The sequence below is a fragment of the Microcaecilia unicolor genome, chromosome 2 (genome assembly GCF_901765095.1).
Source record: "Microcaecilia unicolor chromosome 2, aMicUni1.1, whole genome shotgun sequence".
In the NCBI taxonomy this organism is placed as follows: Eukaryota; Metazoa; Chordata; class Amphibia; order Gymnophiona; family Siphonopidae; genus Microcaecilia; species Microcaecilia unicolor.
In genome coordinates this window covers 189,834,350-189,857,112 of record NC_044032.1, presented here as the reverse complement: position 1 = coordinate 189,857,112, position 22,763 = coordinate 189,834,350, and positions in this window count along the sequence as shown.

Genomic DNA, 22,763 nt, shown 5'->3' with positions numbered 1-22,763 from the left:
TCCAGAAGATCAACCTCGAATTCACCACTAATCCTTCTCCTCCTCTTCAGCCTATATCCCACTCTCTCATCCAACCTACCCAGGCCTCCTTCTCCTCCTTTCCTGCTATCACCGAAGAGGAAACCGCCCATCTCCTCTCCTCCTCGAAAGCCACCACCTGTTCCTCTGACACCATCCCCACTAACCTACTTAACACCATCACTCCTACCATCACCCCCACCATCTGTCATATCCTCAACCTCTCTCTCTCCACTGCAACTGTCCCGGACACCTTCAAGCATGCTGTGGTCACTCCACTCCTCAAAAAACCATCACTTGACCCTACCTGTCCCTCCAACTACCGCCCCATTTCCCTCCTACCCTTCCTCTCCAAGATACTTGAACGCGCCATTCACAGCCGCTGCATTGATTTTCTCTCCTCTCATGCCATCCTCGATCTGCTTCAATCCGGCTTTCGCCCCCTACACTCAACAGAAACGGCACTATCTAAAGTCTGCAATGACCTATTCCTCGCCAAATCCAAAGGTCACTACTCCATCCTCATCCTCCTCGACCTCTCCGCCGCTTTTGACACTGTCAATCACAACCTACTTCTTGACACACTGTCCTCCCTTGGGTTCCAGCGCTCTGTCCTCTCCTGGTTCTCCTCTTATCTCTCCCATCGTACCTTCAGAGTACACTCTCATGGTTCGTCCTCCTCCCCTATCCCGCTGTCTGTTGGAGTTCCTCAGGGATCTGTCCTTGGGCCCCTTCTTTTTTCAATCTACACCTCTTCCTTAGGCTCCCTGATCTCTTCTCATGGTTTCCACTATCATCTTTATGCTGACGACACCCAGCTTTATCTCTCCACACCAGAAATCACTGTGGATACCCAGGCCAAAGTCTCGGCCTGCTTATCCGACATTGCTGCCTGGATGTCCAACCGCCACCTGAAACTGAATATGTCTAAGACTGAACTTATTGTTTTCCCACCCAAACCCACTTCCCCTCTCCCTTCACTCTCTATCTCAGTTGATAACACCCTCATCGTCCCCCTCTCATCTGCCCGCAACCTCGGTGTCATCTTCGACTCCTCCCTCTCCTTCTCTGCGCATATCCAGCAGATAGCCAAGACCTGTCGTTTCTTCCTCTATAACATTAGCAAAATTTGCCCCTTCCTCTCCGAGCACACCACCCGAACTCTCATCCACTCTCTCATTACCTCTCGCCTTGACTACTGCAACCTACTCCTGACCGGCCTCCCACGTAGCCATCTATCCCCCCTTCAGTCCATCCAGATCTCTGCCGCACGTCTTATCTTCCGCCTTAACCGATATACTCATATCACCCCTCTCCTCAAGTCACTCCACTGGCTCCCAATCAGATACCGCATACAGTTCAAGCTTCTCTTACTCACCTACAAATGCACTCGATCTGCGGCCCCTCCTTACCTCTCTACCCTCATCTCCCCTTACATCCCTACCCGTAACCTCCGCTCTCAAGACAAATCCCTCCTTTCAGTACCCTTCTCCACCACCTCCAACTCCAGGCTCCGCCCTTTCTGTCTCGCCTCACCCCATGCCTGGAACAAACTCCCTGAGCTCATACGCCATGCCCCCTCCCTACCCATCTTCAAATCAGTGCTCAAAGCCCACCTCTTCAATGTCGCCTTCGGCACCTAATCACTACACCTCTTCTCAGGAAATCTTAACTACCCCAACTTGACATTTCGTCCTTTAGATTGTAAGCTCTTCTGAGCAGGGACCGTCCTTAATTGTTAATTTGTACAGCGCTGCGTAACCCTAGTAGTGCTCTAGAAATGTTAAGTAGTAGTAGATGCGAGCGTAGTGGTTTTGATATCAGGGGGAGCAGATCTTTTGTAAAATAGGCATCAGTGTGAAGCTGAAGGGCTGTTCCGCATAGGCACCATTTTATTCAAAATCCATTTAGGGGAGCAGCCGATCCCCTTGCACCCCACCTAGCTACACCTCTGCATAGCGGGGCAATGTCTGGGGTGACCCACTGAGCAGAAGTGACTTCCTACATAAACTCATGCACTGCTAAAGACTGAAGTGGTCTTCTAGTGCTTGCCATTTTAAGGCTAGCAGATGCAGCGGTGGCAGCATCAGAAGCAGACATATTCAGAACCTGGAGAGCCTTAGGTATATAGAAAGGTGACTCCTTCTTACGAAATGCCCAATCTGCGGTGGGATCATCTGTTGAGCAGACTTCATGCTATCCTCTGGCTGTTCACAAGAAAGGGGATCTGGTTTTGAGAGCCGCTGTTGGCTGAGAGAGGCAATTTCTTCACTGGCCTCTATATGGGACAGTCTGTCCCGTTGCAGAGGGCAGCGCTTTCTTCCAGATCTCAGATGACTTCCTTTTCTGAGTTCCGTCTGGCTTCCGTGGCTCCCCTTTGCAGTTCAGCCACTTGATCCTTTGTCCTGCCGTAGATGGCTTTTGCAGATTGTCCACTTGATCTGCTGTCCTTCCCTTGCTAGGCTTTGCAGGCTTGGCGTGGCAGCGCTAGGCATTCCAGATTTGATGTGGCAACGCATGTAGCCATGGCCTGTGGAGCATCGCTCCAGTATGCTGAGGTTGTAGTATCCCGCCCCACTTGAGGACTGCTTTGGTACATCCCACAAGTCTCTGGATTGATCTGTGGGGTGCTACGGAAGGTAAAATTAGTCCTTACCTGATAATTTTCTTTCCATTAGTCCCAACAGTTCAATCCAGAGGCCCGCCCTTTGTTGTTCTGGGTTGAGTGTTTTCCTCTAGTTGCCTCAGTTTCATCAGATTCCTTTGTTTGATTTTTGGCTACCCCCCCCCCAAAAAAAAACAAACAAACAAACAAACAAACAAACAAACAAAAACAAAAACAAATCATAAAGGAAACCTTCTGTTGTTACCTTCCCACGGGAGCAGTTGAGGAGCTTTCATGGGCTTTATGTAAGCAGGAGAGGACTTACTGTTAAATTTCCTCTTCCTTCTTCCACTGCTTTGGTATCAACAATACTGAAGTGAAGGTGGCTGTACATGACCACATATAGTAGACCTCTGAAGTTCTCTCTATCTCCACCTGCTGGTAGAGGGACATAACCCACAAGTCTCTGGATTGATCTGTTGGGACTAATGGAAAGAAAATTATCAGGTAAGGACTAATTTTACCATAGGTTGTATAAAACCATAAAAAATGAAATATCTGATAAAATTACAAGTCGTTTGTCCAATCGTACCATCGTTTTTTCTTTTTGAGTCACCTTCACTGTCTCCTGAGTGTCTTCACCCCTGCGAAGTTTGATTTGTTCTGTACTTTCTGTCAAGAAGTATACTATGCCATACTTTGTATTGTTATTTGAATATTTGTACTGCTGTAATTGTCTATTGATTATGTTTGATTTATTCTTACGGTACACCACCTTGAGTGAATTCCTTCAAAAAGGCGGTAAATAAATCCTAATAAATAAATAAATATACAAACACCCCGAGGGCATGTGGTAGGACCTTATTCTATAATGGAACCTAGGCCAGCTGTTAGGCATCCAGGTTCTCTTATAGAACAGGCTCGTACTATCTGCTTTCCGGGTGCCTAAATGCAGACTTCCAATTCTAGAATTGCCCTACAAGTGTTTGGCATCAGTATTTATTAAATGATAGACATCTGCACAGAAAAATAAAGCTTTCAGGTTTTTGGCCTGTTATTGGTTTGTTTCACACATTTATGTTTATTTATTTTCAGAACTTTGATATACCTCTATAAGGCCTACACAGATGCATCTACGTGGTTTACACAACAATAATGAAAGTAACAACAAATGAGCAATTTACAAAACAAAACATTAAAAAATTATATTAAAAAAGAGACTAGGAGAGGAGAAGGTATGCGGAAGGAACTAATAAATCGGTCACCACCTCTGATTCTATCTCCCTTGTCCAAGATCCAGATCCTCCCTCTCTCCTAGCCCTGAATACATGAAGGTCCAACCGAGCACCCCACCACCCCACCCATGGCCAACCCCATAGGCGCTCCCCTCCCCAGATCTATTTTGTGAATTCCTGGTGGTCTAGTAGGGTCCTATGGGTAGGAATAGTGTCCACTTGCTCTTGCCCATCACAGCTCCTTTCACAAAATGTCCTCTGTGACAATCTCGCATTAGAAGTTTTTTATGGAGTGCAGATTGACTTTATTCACATTCATTTGTAGGTTAATGAATGTTAAATTGGCTTTTTGTGTGTAATTAACCAGGTAAATTACTTTAAAAATTGTGCTCATATTACCTGTATACATCATTTCAGAAGCACCAAATAAAGCTAAATATTGTTTTTTGTTGCTTCTGTCATTTGTAAAGGAATATGACATGATTATCTTTCTAGATTTATACCCTGGATGTACTGCCTGAAAAATGTCATTCTTTGGAGCAGTAAAGTTCACTGTTTGGATGGTCCACCCTTGACATTTCTATCCATGAAAAAAGGAAGAGTGCATATACAGTCTCCACCAGGGGCGTAGCTGCTATGGGGCCACGGGGCCCTGGGCCCCCCGTAAATTTGGCCCTGGACCCCCCTACCGACGCCCCTCTCAACCCCCCCTGCCAACCCGCCGTCGCCGTCTGTACCTTTGCTGGCGGGGGATCCCAACCCCCGCCAGCCGAAGTCTTCTTCCTGCATTTGGTTTCTTCTGAGTCTGACGTCCTGCTGCACGTACAATGTGCAGGACGTCAGACTCACAGAAACCAAACGCAGGAAGAAGATTTTGGCTGGCGGGGGTTGGGTCCCCCGCCAGCAAAGGTACAGATGGCGATGGATGGCGGGCGGGCGGGTCGAGGTGGGGGTCAAACTTGTTGGAGGTGGTGCTGGCGGCGGCAGGGGGGGTGTCGGCAATGGCGGGGGGGGGGGGGGGGTCGGCGGCGCGGGGGGTGGAATGTGCCCCCTCACCTCGGCTCTGGCCCCCCCTACCGCTGAAGTCCAGATATGCCCCTTACTCTCCACAAAAAAAGACATTTATCCAAATTTGACAGGAGGATACTTTGTTATTAAATGTGCTGCACAAATGTCGTCAAAACATATTGGATTCCATGTGATCACTTAAAGTCAAACCGCCTAATATTTAAAACCATTTAACCTGCCAGGAACGGCTCCTGGTCGATTAAACGGCACTTAGCCGGCTATCCGGCAACATTCAGCAGGAGTTAGCCGGCTATCTTTTGCTGAATATTGGCAGTTAGCACCTAACAGATAACCACATATAACAGTTATATCACATGATATAACCGGCTATCCGCTGATGTTCAGCACATCACCGGCTAAGTTTGGTGACCAAATTTGGTGACCAAAATTGCAGGTATATCTTTGGCTAGTTTAAACTTAACTGGTCAGTGCTGAATATTGTCTTGGTCGGTTAAATTTAAACCAACCAAAATACACCAGGATATTCAATGCCGCTCACCGGAAATGGTCCGTCATTGACTACTGGGGCTCAGTGCCAACTGCAGGAGTCAGCCCAGCTAACTCCCACATTCTGAATATCAGGCCCAATAAATATACATTTTAACACAAATTTTTTATTTTTTGTGCACCCTCTTCCTTTTTCCTGGCTTTTTTTCTGGTGCTGTTTCCTCTTTTGCTTTTTTTTCTTTCTATTTGTATCCATGGCACATGCTGATACCTGGGAGATGGGGTGATAGGGAAGACAGACAGTACAGTCCAATGGGAAGGGCTGAGGGATAGGAAAGAAAGAGAGATTCTCTGTAGGAAGAAGATAAATAGTGGTCTGATGGGATGACATGCAAGGGATAAAGCAGTGAACGATCACGGTTAATGTATGAATATTTTAGAACTCCTAATAAAACAAATATTAATTGGTTATGAGAGTGACTATATATGGGAGAAGGATAGAGAGGGAATGAAGGGCAGAAACAAGATGGGGTATTGGGTGTGAAAGACAGAGAGAAGAACAGAGAAGACGAAGTGCCGGAGGGAACATATAAAAAGCACAATGAGTGAATATTACAGAGAAAATGAAGCATGAAAGATAAGGACAGAGATGGAAATGGTAGAGAAAAGTGAATTAAGATTGGTGCTAGGGAGGTGGTTGATGGGGAAAGAGAAATTCACACTCGACATCCTCACTGTAAATATTGTTCTGACACTGTTAGTGACTGATGACAGTGCACACTGCAAGTCAGACACTTTTCAGTTCTTATTTCTTGCTGTCCTATGAATCTCTGTCTCCCATGTGCTTCTTTCTCTTCTTAGGTCAGGGAAGACACTTTGCTAAGTCCTAGTACTGTACAAATTCCTTTCCACCAGTTGAGAGAGTGCAACATTTGCAGATCTGGGTTATCAATAGAAATCAAACAAAATAAAACATGGAAAAGAAAATAAGATGATACCTTTTTTTATTGGACATAACTTAATACATTTCTTGATTAACTTTCGAAGGTTGCCCTTCGTCAGATCGGAAATAAGCAAATGTGCTAGCTGACAGTGTATATAAGTGAAACCATTCAAGCGTTACTATGACAGTCTGACAGGGTGGGAGGATGGGGGTGGGTAGGAGGTATGCATGAGGACATCAAAGCATATCATTGATATTCTAACAGGATGGGTGTGGATAGGTGAGGGGTGGGGTGATCAACAGAGAAATACAGCTTTATGGTTTATAATGGGCTAGGAACCCCAGATCCTTGTTAAGTCCTTTCTGTTGGGTGTTAAAATATTCAATCATTCTGACTTCACAGATCTGGGTGAATTCCTTCTCGATCAGCCAGAATACTATATGTCTTTTTTTTTTCTGGTGCCTAGAGAGGGATTACTTCTGGCTGGTGCATAGTCAGCCACCTCCCTGCACACACTGCTCTAGGACCATGCGAGAACTCTTAGGGTATCCCTCAGTGGATCCAAAGTGATCCAAAATCACAATTCATTTAGTTGATTGCAATTACCCAAATAAATCCCAGTTCATGAACCATGAAACTCTCAGACCCAGATTGTAATCAGTGGCTCATAAATTTTACATTAATTTATCTCTCTTGATAGCTTCCATTACCTTTCACTTATGCAAGAGCTCATTGGGACAATGTTGGCTTGCTTTCCATGCTAATCTGCATCTGCTGCCAATTTACAGTTCAAATGAAGCTGCCTGATCCAATAATGAAAATTAAAGCTGTCGCTATTTCAGTGAGTTTCTATGAAATCAAGATATAATGTATGTTATTGTTTTCACCAACATTAAGCATCATTACCATAATTATTATTCATTTCACTCTTTCACAATGAGAAGAACTCAGTGCACGTTACAATAGAATAAGGTCTGCAGCTGAAACATGGTACAGTATGTAAATATTAGAGTTGCACTGGCAAAAAAAATTTCAGTTCATTTTTGGCTTTTTCAGAATTTTTCTTGATTTGTGGGCATTTAGTTTTTTTCACATATTAATTTTAGTAAACAATTGTTTTTAATGTGTAGTAGATGTCTTTAAAACATGCAAATTAACTCAGGTTAAGAAGCGTTACATTGATTTTTCACACACTAAGGAGCCCTTTTACTAAAACACGTTAAAGACTGGGCTTAACATGTTTTAATGTGGGAGTTTTCTGTGTGCTAATCCCAGATTTCATGCGTCAGTATTTAAGGTTTTCTGAATAATGTTTTTTGCAGGTCCCACACTAATTTTTCTATTAGCACATGAGACTTACAAAATAAATAATGAGGGCGCACTTACTGCCTCCTATTTAGGAGGTGCTTAAGTGCTCCCATGTTAAGTCTGCATTACCCAGTTACCCCCAAATTCTATATATCGCGCCTTAATTTCCGTGCAGAAATTGAAGCGTATTCTATAACAATATGAGTAACTTAATTGGTTAACTAGCTAATCAGCGATGTTAATTGGATGTTAACAAGCAATTATCAGCACTAATAGGCATTAATTGCAATTTATACACACAACTCAACAAGGGGTCCTTTAACCAAGCTGCAGGAAAAAGGGCCCTGTGCTGGCAGTGGGGGCTGTTTTTCCCATGCATCAGGGCCCTTTTTACCACAGCGGGTAAAAGACCCCAGGCACACTTGGCCATGCAATAAGAGAACTCTTACGCATGGCCATATGATGGGGAGCCTTTACTGCCACCTGTTGAGGTGGCGATATGGACTCCCGCACTAACCCGGCAGTAACCGGGCAGCGCATGGTGATGCACAATTAGTGCTGGGTTATTGCCACACAAGTCATTTCTGGGGGTGGGGGGTTCATTTCCCCCTGGAAATGGCGCACACTCAGGACGGGACTACCACCGGCAGCTGCGTTGGGCAGGCAGTAGTCCCAAAAGATCGAGCGGTAAGCCCGCATTGGGCTTACCGCCGCTCTGTTAAAGGGTCCCAAAGTGTATTCTGTAACTTAGTATGCATAAATTCACACAGTTGAAAAGAGGGCATGGTTATGGGTGTGGAACGGGCATTTCTAAAATCTATGTGCATTATTATAGAACACACCTGCTCTGCGCCTAATATAGGCATTGGGATTTCTGTCAAGTAAAACATGGCTTAAATGGATGCGACCAAATTTGATCATGCGGAGAGCTGCTCAACGTTATTCTATATACTGTGTAGAAATGTAAGTCTATTCTATAAAATGTAGGTGTACTTTTGAGACTACGTCTAGGAGTATTTTTTACTGTGTAGATTTTTCAGGCACCTTCTATAGAATCTACCCCTTAGCACATTCTAATGCAAATGCTCTAGCTGGATAATGCTTCTATGCCCATTCTCCTCAAGAAATGCATCCTAAAAAATATATATATATATATATATATTTATACCTCACATTTTCCCACTTAGTTGCAGGCTCAATGTGGCTTATACAATACCATAGAGGCAGGCTCCGGTTCGGTAAAATACAAATACACAATATAGTAGTAGGCATATAAGAAACATAAATAAAAGCAACAAAGAAATAAAGAGAGGGTGGTGATAAAAGTCCAATACGGTCCATAGTTTTGCTGTGTCGCAGGAAGTAGAAAGCTAATTTGGGTCAGGGGGGTAGGCCTTCTTAAACAAGTTGGTTTTATTAAACAAGGTGCTCATTATTGCTTGTTAAGATCTGTTAACAATGCTTAACAGCTTGTTAAAACAATTAATTTAATATATATATAAAAAGAGAGAGCGAGAGAGAGAAGATAAATAATGCATGATTAGCACACAAAAACTGGCAAATCTTTGCAAAAAATTGAATGTGCTTTACAGTAAAACAACCCCTAAATTTTTAAGGAGGGCTAATGAATTCACATCATATCAAAAGGTCAGTTGTATTGAGAAAGTATAAAACCAAAAACAGATAACTTCTAAGCAGCTGATCAAAATGACTGAGAACATGGAAGTGTAAACGTAGGTCAATAATTGGCATGTTTACCGGAATTATAGTCTATAAATCAAGGTCTGTACCCCTTCTCTATGCATCTATCATATTTCCATTTGTAACTCTTTTTTGAAGCGATTAATCTGTGTAGAGCTTTATAGGTCCATCTTCAGAGGTTGTAGCATAAATAACTCACTGCAGTGTCTGGAAAAACAGGCTCTTGAGATGTTACTGACAAAAGAAAAAAAATTGACTATACAGGAGCAGAAAAGTCTAGAATATTACAAGGAATCAAAGGTGCTTATTTAAAAGTTCTATTTATGTTTTAAGCATCCATAAACTGGCATTATGGGCCAGATTCATTAAATGGCACTCAAATTTAGGTGCTGGAATAAATCCACACTGAAAACTATTTTGTAAAGGATGCGCCAGGCCGAGGGTCCTTTATAGAATAGCACTTAGAGTGGATCCCCTTACCCAAGTTTAGACGCAAGGATTTACGTCTGTGAAACCTGGTGTAAAGTCCTGGTGTGGAAGCTGGGTGCATAACCCTGATATTCTACAACACTGTGCCTACATTTTGGTAATATCCCTAACCCGCCAATTGACCTCACATGGCCACCCTCCCCCCTTTTGGGTTACGTGCAAGACAATATAGGCGTGCAACATTACAGAACACTGTGCAGGCAGATGCATATGCAAATCCAAATTAGTGCTAATTAAAACCAATAATTGATAGCTGACATCTTGTTAACTCATTAATTTTCACATGCACCTGCCCCGTGTACCCAAATTTGGATGCCCAATGTCAGGCAACCTATATAGCATCCAGGGGTAAATGCTCTTAGGGGGCCTTTTACAAAACCACGCTATTGTTTTTAGCTCACAGTTAAAATCAGCTGGCACTTTACCGCAGCTTAGTAAAAGGCCTCTAAGTGACATACCAAAGATTACAAGGAGCTGCTGTGGAAATTGAACCCAGGATGCCAGGATCAAAGCCCAAATGCACTAACCATTAGGCCACTCCTCCAGTCCAATAGCCATATGCATATGCCTATAGAATCTCAGCATTTACTGCCAACTGATTTTTACTGCGAAGCTAAAAATGCTATTGCGGCTTTGTAAAAGGCCCCCATAGGGCCCGATTCTATAGATGGCGCTTAAAATTAATGCACGCTAGGCAATTACACCTAAGTGGATTATAAATACCACATGTAAATCTACGCACGGTATTAAGAATACGCCTAAGCATAGTTAATGCGACTGAATCTACATGCGTCTATTTACGTCAACGAAAAGCTGGTGTAAATCACTGCATGTAGATTTACCCACACTGGCCCATAATTTATAACAATGCGCATCGATTTTGGAATGCCCAAAACACACCCATTTCCACGCCCACTAACCACACCCCTTTTTGCATGTGCGCATTAGAATTTAGACATAGCAACATATGCACATAAATTCAAATTTTTGCCAATTAGTGCTAATTATTGCTTGTTAAGAGCTGTTAACAACGCTTAACAGCTTGTTAAAACAATTAATTGACATGTGTAGTTATAAAATACGCATAGATTTACACTCAGAATCGCGCGTAACTCTAGGCATGCTATATAGAATCCAGGGGTTAATGCAGAAATGTCTAAATCCCAACTTTACAAAGCTGATACATGAAAGTCTAGACCTGAAAAATGTCCATATGGCAAAGGGGTATGGTCTGCTTGTGTTTTATGCATATTTTCCCTTTTGAAAATGGTCCCACATAAACCCCCAGATTCTATAAAGTGCACCTAGAGATCGGCGCTGAAATCGACGCAGATTCTATAACAATGTGCATAATTTAACAAGCTAATGAGCGCTGATAAGAGCACTTAACAAGCAATAATGACCATTAATTGGCACTGATTAGAATTTAGGCACACAACTTGCTAAGCGTATTTTGTAATGATGTGCGCTGAACTTCTAATGAGCACAAGCAAAAAGGGGCATGGTTATGGGTGGGGAAATGGGTGTTTCGTGGGCACCGATTATAGAATATACTTAGCTGACACTGATTTCAGTGCCTATTGTTTAGGCACTATATATAGAATGTTCCCCAAAGTGGATGCACACATTTACAAACATATTTTTCATCTAATGTGCACCAGTGGCGTAGCTACATGGGGCCATGGGGGCCTGGGCCCCCATAGATTTCCCCCGCCGTCACCTACCTTTGCTGGCGGGGGACCCCAACCCCCGCCAGCTGGGATCCTCTTCTTCCGGCGCAAGGCTTTGTTCTGTTTCTGTGAGTCTGACGTCCTGCATGTGCAGGATGTCAGACTCACAGAAACAGAACGAAGCCTTGCGCCGGAAGAAGAGGACCTCGGCTGGCGGGGGTTGGGGTCCCCTGCCAGCAAAGGTAGGCGATGGCAATGACGGCAGTGGCGGGAGGGGGGTCGAGAGGGTCGTCGCCGGGGGGGGGTCAAAGTAGGTGGTGGTGGCGGCAGCGGCGGGGGGGGGGGGTCGGCAATGGCAGGGGGGGGGTTGGTGGTGCCAGGGGGCTAAAATGTGCCCCCTCACCTCAGGCTCTGGACCCCCCCTCCTGCCGAAGTCTGGCTACACCCCCGACGTGCACCACCTAACTTGTGTGGCAGGTATGCATATGGCTATTGGACTAGAGGAGTGGCATAATGGTTAGTGCATTGGGCTTTAATCCTGGCATCCTGGGTTCAATTTCCACTGCAGCTCCTTGTGACCTTGGGTATGTCACTTAGGGGCCGTTTTACTAAGCTGCAGTAAACCCACTGTGAACGTAACCCGCAGCAATCTGGAGCTACTGCCGGCCCAACACGGGCTCCAGTGGTAGTTCCACCCACTCTGCGCAGCATTTCCGGCGTTAGTGGAAATGTTTGAAAAATATTTCCCATGGGGTTTACCTGGTTGTAATCGGGCAGCACCGCAAGCTGACTGGTTACTGCCGGGTTAGCGCGGGAGCCCTTACCGCCACCTCAGTGGGTGGTGGTATGTGCTCCCCCCTGCATGGCCACTTGTAAGTGCAATTTTACCGCATAGCCATTTGTTTTTTTTGGCTTTTTTACATGCTACGGTAAAAAGGGCGCCACTGCTAACGTAGGGTTCCTTTTACCGCAGCTTAGTAAAAGGACCCCTTATCCCTCCATTGCCTCAGGTACAAAAACCAAGATTCTGAGCCCTCTAGTGACAGAGAAAGCACCTGCTTATAACTACCCTGGCTAAAGAGACAATTAGCACCAACAACTGGGTGCTAGCAATCAATTATAGGCATTAATTAGCAACATTTTAGATTTTCATGAACATCTTGCTAAGTGCTAGTCTTTAAAGATCTATGTGCAAAGTTTTTAACATGAACTCAAAAAGGGGTGTGGTCGTGATGGTATTACATGAAGAACAAAAACCCCAAATCTTCTGGGGAATTATAGAAATTCTTAGTTTGAGTATCAACTCTACTTTCTAGATGTAAATTAAAATCCCTACTTATAAGGTGAAATCTGATCTCGTAGCATATTTAGATACAAATTAAAAAAAAATTCTGCCTCAGCAGAAGGCCATTTGGCAAGGGGTACATAGCACAAAATAAAAGTCTTAAAAACCTTGACATGACTCATCGGTAGCATCACAAGCTAATATCTCTAAATTAGGAGAAGAAATAGAATCTAGCAGAGTAATCACCAACATCAGAGCACTACCCTGTTTCCCTGCTGTGGGGAAATGAATAACCTTATAACCCAATGGACAGAGATTCTTCAATCTAGGGTCGTCAGCAAGAGAGAACCATGTTTCAGGTAAAAACAAAAAAAAAAACCTCCACATTGCTGTAATTCTATTAAGTCATGGAGTATTTCAGTTTTGCTCACTGCAGAGCATATATTAATATACTCACAGGGAATAGGAGTTCTAGAATCTTCCTCATGGTCTATAATAGGTATTTTAACAAGATTAGATCAATTAGAAGTTGATTGAGAATTTCTGCAACTTTTAAAATTATAGCTTGATTTTCTCCCAGTAATAAATACAGGTATTTCTTTATTCATATAGACGCTACAATCCAATAAATATGAGTCGTATCTAAAGTTAACTAACTTTCCTCGCCATTAGTCGGGTGGTACTAGGATAGATGTGAGTGTTTGAGTATATAGAAGTTCAAAAGCACCTCTCTCCCTTACTATAAGTAAGAACAAGATAATAAATAAGTCCCACCATGCCATTGATACTTATTCAACTAAATGGATTATTACCCAAGAATATCATAAAATGGCAGCCCCCAGGATTAAACTTAGAAAACAGTCCTGTCCTCAAAAAGAAACTGTGAATAAAAACTTCAGTCTTAAAATAAATATAAATCTGTTCAACATGAGGACCAAGAATCAAAGTCGCATAGGGCAAGATTCCGTATATGGTGCTTGAAAAATCCATGCGGAAAAAATTATGCCTAAGCATATTCTCTAAAGCACACCTAAATTTTAGTGAATAGACTTAGTTCCACATGGTATATGCCGAGCAGCTCGCCACATGACTAAATTTGGTCGCATCCATTTAGGCCACGTTTTACTTGGTGCAAATCCTGATGCCTAAATTAGGCGCAGATCAGGTGTATTCTATAACAATGCGCATAGATTTTAGAAATGCCCTGCCCATGGCCATGCCCCATTTTCAACTTTGCGACTTAGAATTTAGGCACACCATGTTATAGCATACACTTATCGAGTTGTGTGCGTAAATCGCAATTAATGCCAATTAACAGCGTTGATTAGCTAGTTAACCTATTAAGTTATGTGCATTGTTATAGAATATGCTTCAGTTTCCGTGTGGATTTTCAGGAGCCATATACAGAATCCAGGGGATAATGACTAGCAAATGATAATTTCAATAAGTCGCTGCGCAAAGGAGCATGCTAAGGAGCGTGCCTTCAGCTTGTACCTTAAGTGGCACACTGCTAGATGCCTCCTCAAATGAGGAGGGCATCTGATGTCACTGTGGTGGGCAGAGCTTGCTCCCACACCCAGAATCGTTAGCCAGAAGATGACGGCGACAGCAAAGGTGATATTAGCTGTAGCGGCTAGGCAGACTTTTAATAGCAGCGTTTTGCCTCATTTGCCACGTGGGAATCGCTAGCACGGTTTTGTAAAAGAAGCCCTAACAGAATTAGTGTGCATTAACACAGTAGTACGTATTGTAAACTCTAGCTGAACATTTACAAACAGAACAAAATACTTCTTCTCTGCCAATTTGCTACAAGACAGATAATTGTGTTCTATTGGCCATTCACCTGGAACATTCAGTCTGCCATCAAAGGAGAACATGATCACTCCTCTGGCTATTGCTATTCAGACTGCCTGTGCAGTTTACTAACTTGAAGGGCACAAAACAAAGATCATTCTTTCAGCAAAAGTCTCTATGCTGAAAAATAGCAGGGAAACATTATCTTTTTCAAAATGTTCTCATAACATGTCTGTATTATCTGCTGTGTCCAGTGAGTGTTGAACTTGAAAACCTTGAATGAAAAGAATTAAAGATGCACATTTTCTGTTTTGAAATTTTCTATGACCATATATGAAAGGGGTAATTTGTATTGATATGGCCTTTTAGGTAAACTGCAAGCGGTAACAAATACAGTGAGGTCAAACAAAAAAAGGCCTAAGAGTCCAAAGATGGAGAAAAGTCTCTTTGAATTATTTTACAATCATATAAAAAGAACAATCCATATTTTAGTCAAAGTAGAGAAGGCAAAAGAAAAATGTCACGGCCATGTTTCAGCGAAAGAGCCTGCCTCAGGAGTCAAATATTCTTGTTGATCCTTGTACTATGATTCAGCCAATGAGTTTTTAAAGCTTTGAGATGGCTGCACATTGTATGTTTCATGGTCAATATTTGGAAATACATTCATTTGACCAGCTTTAAACAACTGGGGGCCAATATTCAGCCCACGGGAGGCAGGCCAACTAAGTACCACAGTCGGTGCTGAGCCTGGATATTCAATGCTGGGTCATTTCTGGTGGCTGGCATTGAATATCCATTTTTTTTGTCTGCTCTAAACTTAACGGCTAAGTTAATATTGCACTTTCTCAGACTTCCCTCTTGCACTTGGGTCTGAATTTTCCTGCACCTTCACAGTGCATTTAATCCCAACTAAACCAATCAGCTTAGTGATGAGTGGTCTACAGAGCACAGAAGAAAACAATGCGTTGCAAAAATTAATTTGGTGAAGTAAAAGAGTCACATTGAAGGTCTTAAAGTTTCCCATAGCTTGGACCAAAACTGAGCCCAGATGAATAAAATTGCAGTTTTATTCCACAAATGATGGTTTATTAATATGCTGTTGGATACTTTCCAGAATGACTCATCTCTGTCCAGGGCTTCTCTTGACTCAGTAAGATTGTTAATGAAGGCATTCAGAAAGGTACAAGCACTAAATGCCAATGAAACTCTGCAGGGTGCTCATCTCCTTTCTGTCCACATGATGGCTGACATAAAAATGCAGGATCTTTAGCTACAAATTCCCAGGAAAATGTTTTATTTTGGATGGCAAACTCCAAGATCCCTGTCCCCCCCCCCCCCTCTTATACCGAATAAACTCCCATTTTTTAGACTATTTTTTGAAAATCAAGATTAAAAAAAAATTCTGTTCTTCTCAATAATTCTTTTTAATTGCTCATACTATTTCACTGTATTGTTGCTACAATGGTTAAAAATTAATTCTTTTTCCATGCTTGTTTTATTTATTTGCATTTAATGAAACAGATATTATTTATTTATTTAAACATTTATATTCCGCACTATCCTATGACTCTAGGTGGGTCACAACATCACATGCATCGATACATAAAAACCGAACCAATCAATCAAAATAGACTCCAATCAGCCTAAAAAGCAGTAATAAAACAGTTTACACCAGCATCTCATTGAACATATCTCTGAATACCAGCAAAAGCCTGAGTAAATAGATGTTCTTTCAAATGTCTTTGAAACTGAAGAAGCGAGGTACTACTTTGTAAACTAAAAGGTAAGGAATTCCTTTGCTTTGTCCCCTCATTATAAAATACAGAAAAGTGATATTCTGTTAATCTGATGTGATGAAAAGAAAGAATATCAAGCAATAATTTATCTGCAGAATGCAAGGTTCATGAGGGGCGATAGATTCTCAAGGAGCTGATGACGATGATAGGAACCATATTGTTCAGTGCTTTAAAGACCAATGCCAGAATCTTAAATTTAATCCTCCATTGAATGGGCAATCAATACAAATCTTAAAGAATCTGTGTTATATGTGAGAAAATCGAGGTGTACCAGTAAGTGGATGAGCAGTAGCATTCTATGCAGTTTGTAAAGATTGAATCCTGCCTAAAGATAATCCTAGATATAGAGAATTGCAGTAGTCCAGCAATGGTGTAATTACACACTGTAGCACAGTTCTGAAATTAGTGTGAGATAGCAAATACTTCAATCTTCTGATCAGTCACAACTTGAATTGCCAATGATAAATTAGTCTCCATCCAGATACCAAGATATTTTAAACGCTTAACAACTGGAACAGAAATGAGAGGTCTTACCAGATAGAAATAAAATCTGTGATTTGCAGACATTTAGCTTAAAATGACAAATCCTCACTGATTGAAGACAAATAGTTAAAATTTGCAGACTTTTCTCAACAGAGTCAGTGACAGGAAAGAAAAACTGAAGGTGTTCCTGAGGGCAGGTAAACTTATACACTTTTGAAAATAGGAGTGTCTGCACATAATTTTGGTAGCATGGTGCTTTTCTTGGCAGTTTGTTGGAAGTTTGGGATGTGAAAGAACGTGTTCATTTTGCTCTACTATTATGCAGAGCTGTTTTGACTGTTCCATTTTGGATTTTATTTACTTTTGCTAAAAATATCTACCTGACCCCTGAGTCAGGCGCAGTTGGCGCCGAAACATGGCCTGTGTCAGGTCTTTTGGAATAAAGGATTTTATACTGTTCCACTCTTGAAGGCCCATTTGTGCTTCTTTTTGCTGCACATAATTTTGCCCAGGAAAATTGAGCACCCCAAAAACCAGGAATAAGTGGAACTGCATATCTGCCTAGAAAGATTTTCAAAGTGGACGTTGTAAGTCTGCACAGAGAAAAACATATCTATCTATCTATCTATCTATCTATCTATCTATCTATCTATCTATCTATCTATCTATCTATCTATCTATCTATCAACCTGGGCTCACAGTTCTAGAGTTATTTATAAATAGTTACCCATGAACCGTGCAGAGTTCTTTTTTGTGAGAATCCTCATGACTAGGTTTACAGACTTTGAATTCAATGACATACAGCATGAAAGGCAGTTCTATACTCACATTCAGTAAGGGTCACACACCCATCAGCAATTTTTACAGAATTGGCACCCAGCTTTGAACCAATTTGTGCATCAACTGGTGGTGAGGTACCCACAAGTAAAGCCCACTGTACATTTTGCATCAAACAATATGCACAAAGACTTATGTGATGTACACATTGATGTCACGGATGCTGGGACATTCTCACTGACTCAATAGAAGCCCTATATACAGAGGAGCTCTAATTGGTGCAATATACGGCATGCCTCTGTATCTGTGCAGCAATCTGATTCTGACTCTCCACTGCCAGAAAGCCATACCTTTCTCTTGCCTCCTTTGAACCCCAGGCTGTGGGATTCAAGTCAGGAGACCCCATTACATCATGACTGTAGCCTTGCTCCTTGGCCTGCCACTGCCCATGTAGAGTTCCATGCTGACCTACTACTGCCAGAAAGCAGCACCTTCCCCTGGCCTCATCCAAACCACTGGCTGTGCAGTCAGGTCAGTGTTTGTGGGGTAGGCAGGTGTCATTAAAGAGTTGAATGGAGCTGCCAAACTCTTCTTGTTGTTTCATTGAGGATGTGAGTTAATACCTGGGGCTATTGAGTCTTTCTCCCTGTGTCTCTCTGGGGGAATCCTCCCACCCTCAGAGAAACAGCAAGAGGGGCATAGCCACCCCAATCTATAAGCTCCCTCTAAAAGGTAATATGATGGAGCTGTTGAACACCTCTTGTTATTGGCCTGGGGTTGAGAGATGATATGTTGGGGCTGCCAAGCCCCTCTTGCTATTTCTCTGGGGTTGGAAGAGGATAGGTTGGGTCTACTGAGCCCTTCATCCTGTTTCTCTAGAGGTGGAACTTGTCAGTCTCAGAGGAACTGTAAGAGGGGCTTGGTGGCCCCAACCTATAAGCTTCCACTGAGAGGTGATATGATGGAGTATCTCAGCCTCTCTTGCAGTTTTTCTGGGGGTGAGAGGTGATATGTTTGGGGTTCCAAGTTCCTCTGGTTGTTCTGGGGATGATATGTTGGGGCCGCTGAGCCCTTCTTGCTATGCCTCTTTGTGTGCAGCAAGAGGGGCTTGACAGAGGAAAGCATAAACCAAAGACTGGGATCTATGTGATTAGAAAAATGACCAGTCAACAAAAGTAGAAAAAATAATTTTGTTTTCTATGTTGTGATTAGAATATGTCAGTTTTCAGAATGTACATCTGCCAGAGCTGGTTTTAGACATAAGCATGAAATATAACAAATAATGCTAACTGTGCTAATTTCCAAATTTTCTAAGCACAGAATGCTAAAAGAGGTAGCTGGGCACACTTTGAGTTTAAGTGGTTGTGGTTTCAGTCCTTGTATTCCGAAGACAGTTTGCACTTCTGTGTCTTTACCATGTGCTATTTTTTAAAAAAGTTTTCATTTAGTATGTAAATAGAAAGGGGACTTGGTTCACTGGGGCCTCTTTATGAAAAACAAACAAACAAAACAAAACATGTTCTTCCCAAAAGTGGAGGTTGTCATAGTGACCAATCAAGTTTCATCTTTTATTCTCTGGGAAAATGAAACAAGGAATCTAATTGGTTTCTATATGGGCAAGTTCCTCCACATTTGTGCAGATAATGGACCTCTTCTAGAAGGTAAGATTGGCTGGTCACCATCTTTTCATGATGTGTCTGGCCTTGGACAAAGAACTTAGCCACCATTGAGAGCACTTTTCTTTTCTCCTGTCTTTATAAATAGGCCCCCTCTGTAAGTTTAAAATTTTACTCAGTTTGTAAGAACAACACACCACCTGTCAAGGGACCAAACAGTTTATATGAAAGTAAAATATAACAGATCATGCCAATTGTGTCTTGTCTGTATACCATTTCCAATGACCTGTATTTGTTATGTATTTTGCCAGGTTAGATAACGGTTTGATAATAAAATGCCTATTTCAAAATCTCTGCTGATTGAAGTCGGGATACTCGATTGAAATTTGTTTGACTTAGGGGGTACTTGACGTGAAGAAGTTGGGGAAACCACTGGTCAATAAAATATTTCATGTGCTGTATAATAATCCAGACGTTTAGGACCATCTTCTGAACAGAATATTCAAGATGTTCTCAAGTGCCATCAGCTCTGCAAGCGACTCCTCAGTAGGCTCATCTGACAGCACAGATTACATAAACATTATTAATGGCTGTGCTTCAAGTGTTGACTTTAAACTTTCCATTCCAGAACAGTCATTAGTAACGCTCCGTTATGATCTCCAACCGACTGAGGTTTGTTGTCTTTCTTTCATTCTAGTTTCCATTCTAGTTTCCAAATGTGTTTCTGCTAATACTGGAAATTAAACCTAATTCACGTTGGAGTCCTTTTACTAAGCTAAATGTTTTTGAGGTGTGCTGAGGCCCCCTTTTACCGCAGCGGGTAAAAGGCTGGCCATTTTGGGGGAAAAGAAATGGCTGTGTGGCCAAATTGGGAGGAAGCATTTACCGCCACCCATTGAGGTGGCAGTAGGGGTTCCTGCACTAACCCAGAGATAATCGCCGGGTATGCAACGACACTACAAAAATAGAAAATATTTTTGTAGCACCAAAAATGGTGCATGCTGGGGGTGAGAGCTACCACTGGGCTCCTGTGGTAGCCAGACAGTAGTTCCAGATTAGTAAAAGGGCCCCTTCAGTTCTAGCCAAATGAACCTTACCAGTGTTCCTTTAAATTTCTGGAACCTTAGTCATGCCCAACAAGCAGAGGGATAGGGGAAAGGCTTTGTGCTAGAACCCACAACTAACCTTTTCCTACCTGATGAAGACTGGAGGAGTGGCCTAGTGGTTAAAGCACCTGTCTTGCCATCCAGAGGTGGTCGCTTCAAATCCCCCTGCTGCTCCTTGTGATCTTGGGTAAGTCACCTAACCCTCCATTGCCTCAGGTACAAACTTAGGGGTCCTTTTACAAAGGTGTGCTGAAAAATGGCTTGCGGTAGTGTAGGTGTGGGTTTTAGGCATGCCCCGAACCATTTTTTAGCGTGCCTGTAAAAAAGGCCCTTTTTTGTTGTTGTTGAAAATGGATGTGCGGCAAAATCAAAATTGCCGCGCGTCCATTTTGTGTCTGAGACCTTATCGCCAGCCATTGACCTAGCGGTACAGAATCCGGGCGGTAATGGCCTAAGTGCGTCAAATGCCACTTGGCGCTCGCCTTGTTACACCCAGCCTAAAAAATATTTTTCAGATGTGTGTATCGGACGTGCACCAAAAATGAAATTACCGCAAGAGCCACGCGGTAGTCAGGTGGTAACTCCATTTTGGCGTGCGTTTGGAGCGTGTAGACGCTTATGCTCCTTAGATTGTGAGCCCTCAAGGGACAGGGAAATTACCAGTGTACCTGAATATAACTCACCTTGAGCTACTACTAAAAGGTGTGAGCAAAAACCAAATTAAATTAAATTTTGTGGCGCAGGGTCCAGCTATCTCATTACATCATATTATTTGGTCCTGACATTTGCTTGTAATTGCTTATTTTGATTCAATGAACCCTCACTCTTATGGCATTTGTCATTATGAAACTGAATGTTGAAAGAAAACAAATCTATGTTGATCTCTACATAGATGTTCAATAAACTTAAGAAGTGGTCACTGTAATTGTTAAATGAGTTTTCTCTGTCCAGCCGCAGGCTGAGGCCTGAATCATTTCTCCCCTGCTGTAAACAGGTGTAACCACAATCTTTCTGCTCGGAAACAAACACAAAAGTGCTGTAAATTCTGAAGAGCCAAATAATTAATAATGCTTTTGTTATGGTTATTTGAGAAGCGGATATTTAAGCCTTTGGCACAATTCATTAGTGTTGAATAACTTTTCTCTTTTTTGTTTTGCCACTTATGGTTTCTATGGGATATATATCAAGAACAGACAATAGGAAGCATGTGACCAATATTAAACAGTGATACATTAAAACAAACAATAGAAAAGAAAACTATAGTAAGTAATGGCAACTCTAAATGCTTTTTCTATCATAAAGGTCAGGAAGCACTAAGAAAATCAAAGGTAATATGACTGTAAGGGAGCATGCCTCTATATTCACAATTTCTGCTATACAATCGCTGGCTTTCATTGTTTTATCATATCTAATCCCTGTTTTTAAATTGGCATCCCACTGTATATATAGAGATCAGAGTTAAGAATTTTATATAAAAAATGGGGTAGAATCAGGGTTGGCTTACTGTACCCTTGATGAAATAGAACCTGCTTGCAATCCTAGTGAAAGGTGTGTATGATGATCCTAAGAAACTGATTATCCTTGACTTTGATTTTTAAAACCTCAGCGATGTTTTGTTTGGCATAACTGAGGGAGCAGTTGGGACCCCTTACAGCTACCAAAAATTAATGCAGAGAATTACATGCATGATCTACTAAAACACTTGAAAGCAAAATATTTCATTGGAATAAAAATATGAAAATAATGTCTGATACCACCCAGAAACAGCACCAGTCTATCCCGAACTTACTTAAATTTGCATTATCCAAACTGCAATGGACTTAGATACAAATCAATTTATGCATCCAGCTTTTCTTACATAAGTACACAACTGTGGAACGCTTTGCCCAAAACCGTGAAGTCTATCCACAACCATCTTAACTTCAGGAAGTCACTGAAAACCAACTTGTTTAAGAAGGCCTACCCCCCTGACTACTAATGTCGCCATTAGCATGCGGCCATTAAAAACAATTAACACGTAAGCCCTTACCGTTACCCATTTTGTAGGCGGTAAGGGTTCATATGGTATTCCTGTGCTAATCAGCATGCAGTAATATAGATGTGCGAACTGATTGGTGCAGACATGCCCACTCTCTGCCCCCCAGACATACCCCTTCAACCAAAAAATATTTGTTAGTGCACGCACATTTGGGACTTACTGTGGAATGCCTGAGCATGTCTTGCAGTAAACCCTTGTAAGCTGTGGTAAGCACAGTACACACTAGTTCTTGCTATAGCATTGTAAAAGGACCCCTAAGATTGTAGTTGAAGCAATGGAGGGTTAAGTGACTTGCCCAAGATCACAAGGAACTGCAGTGGGATTCAAACCAGGTTCTCCTGGCTCTCAGCGTGTTGCTTTAACCATTAGGCTAATCCTCCACT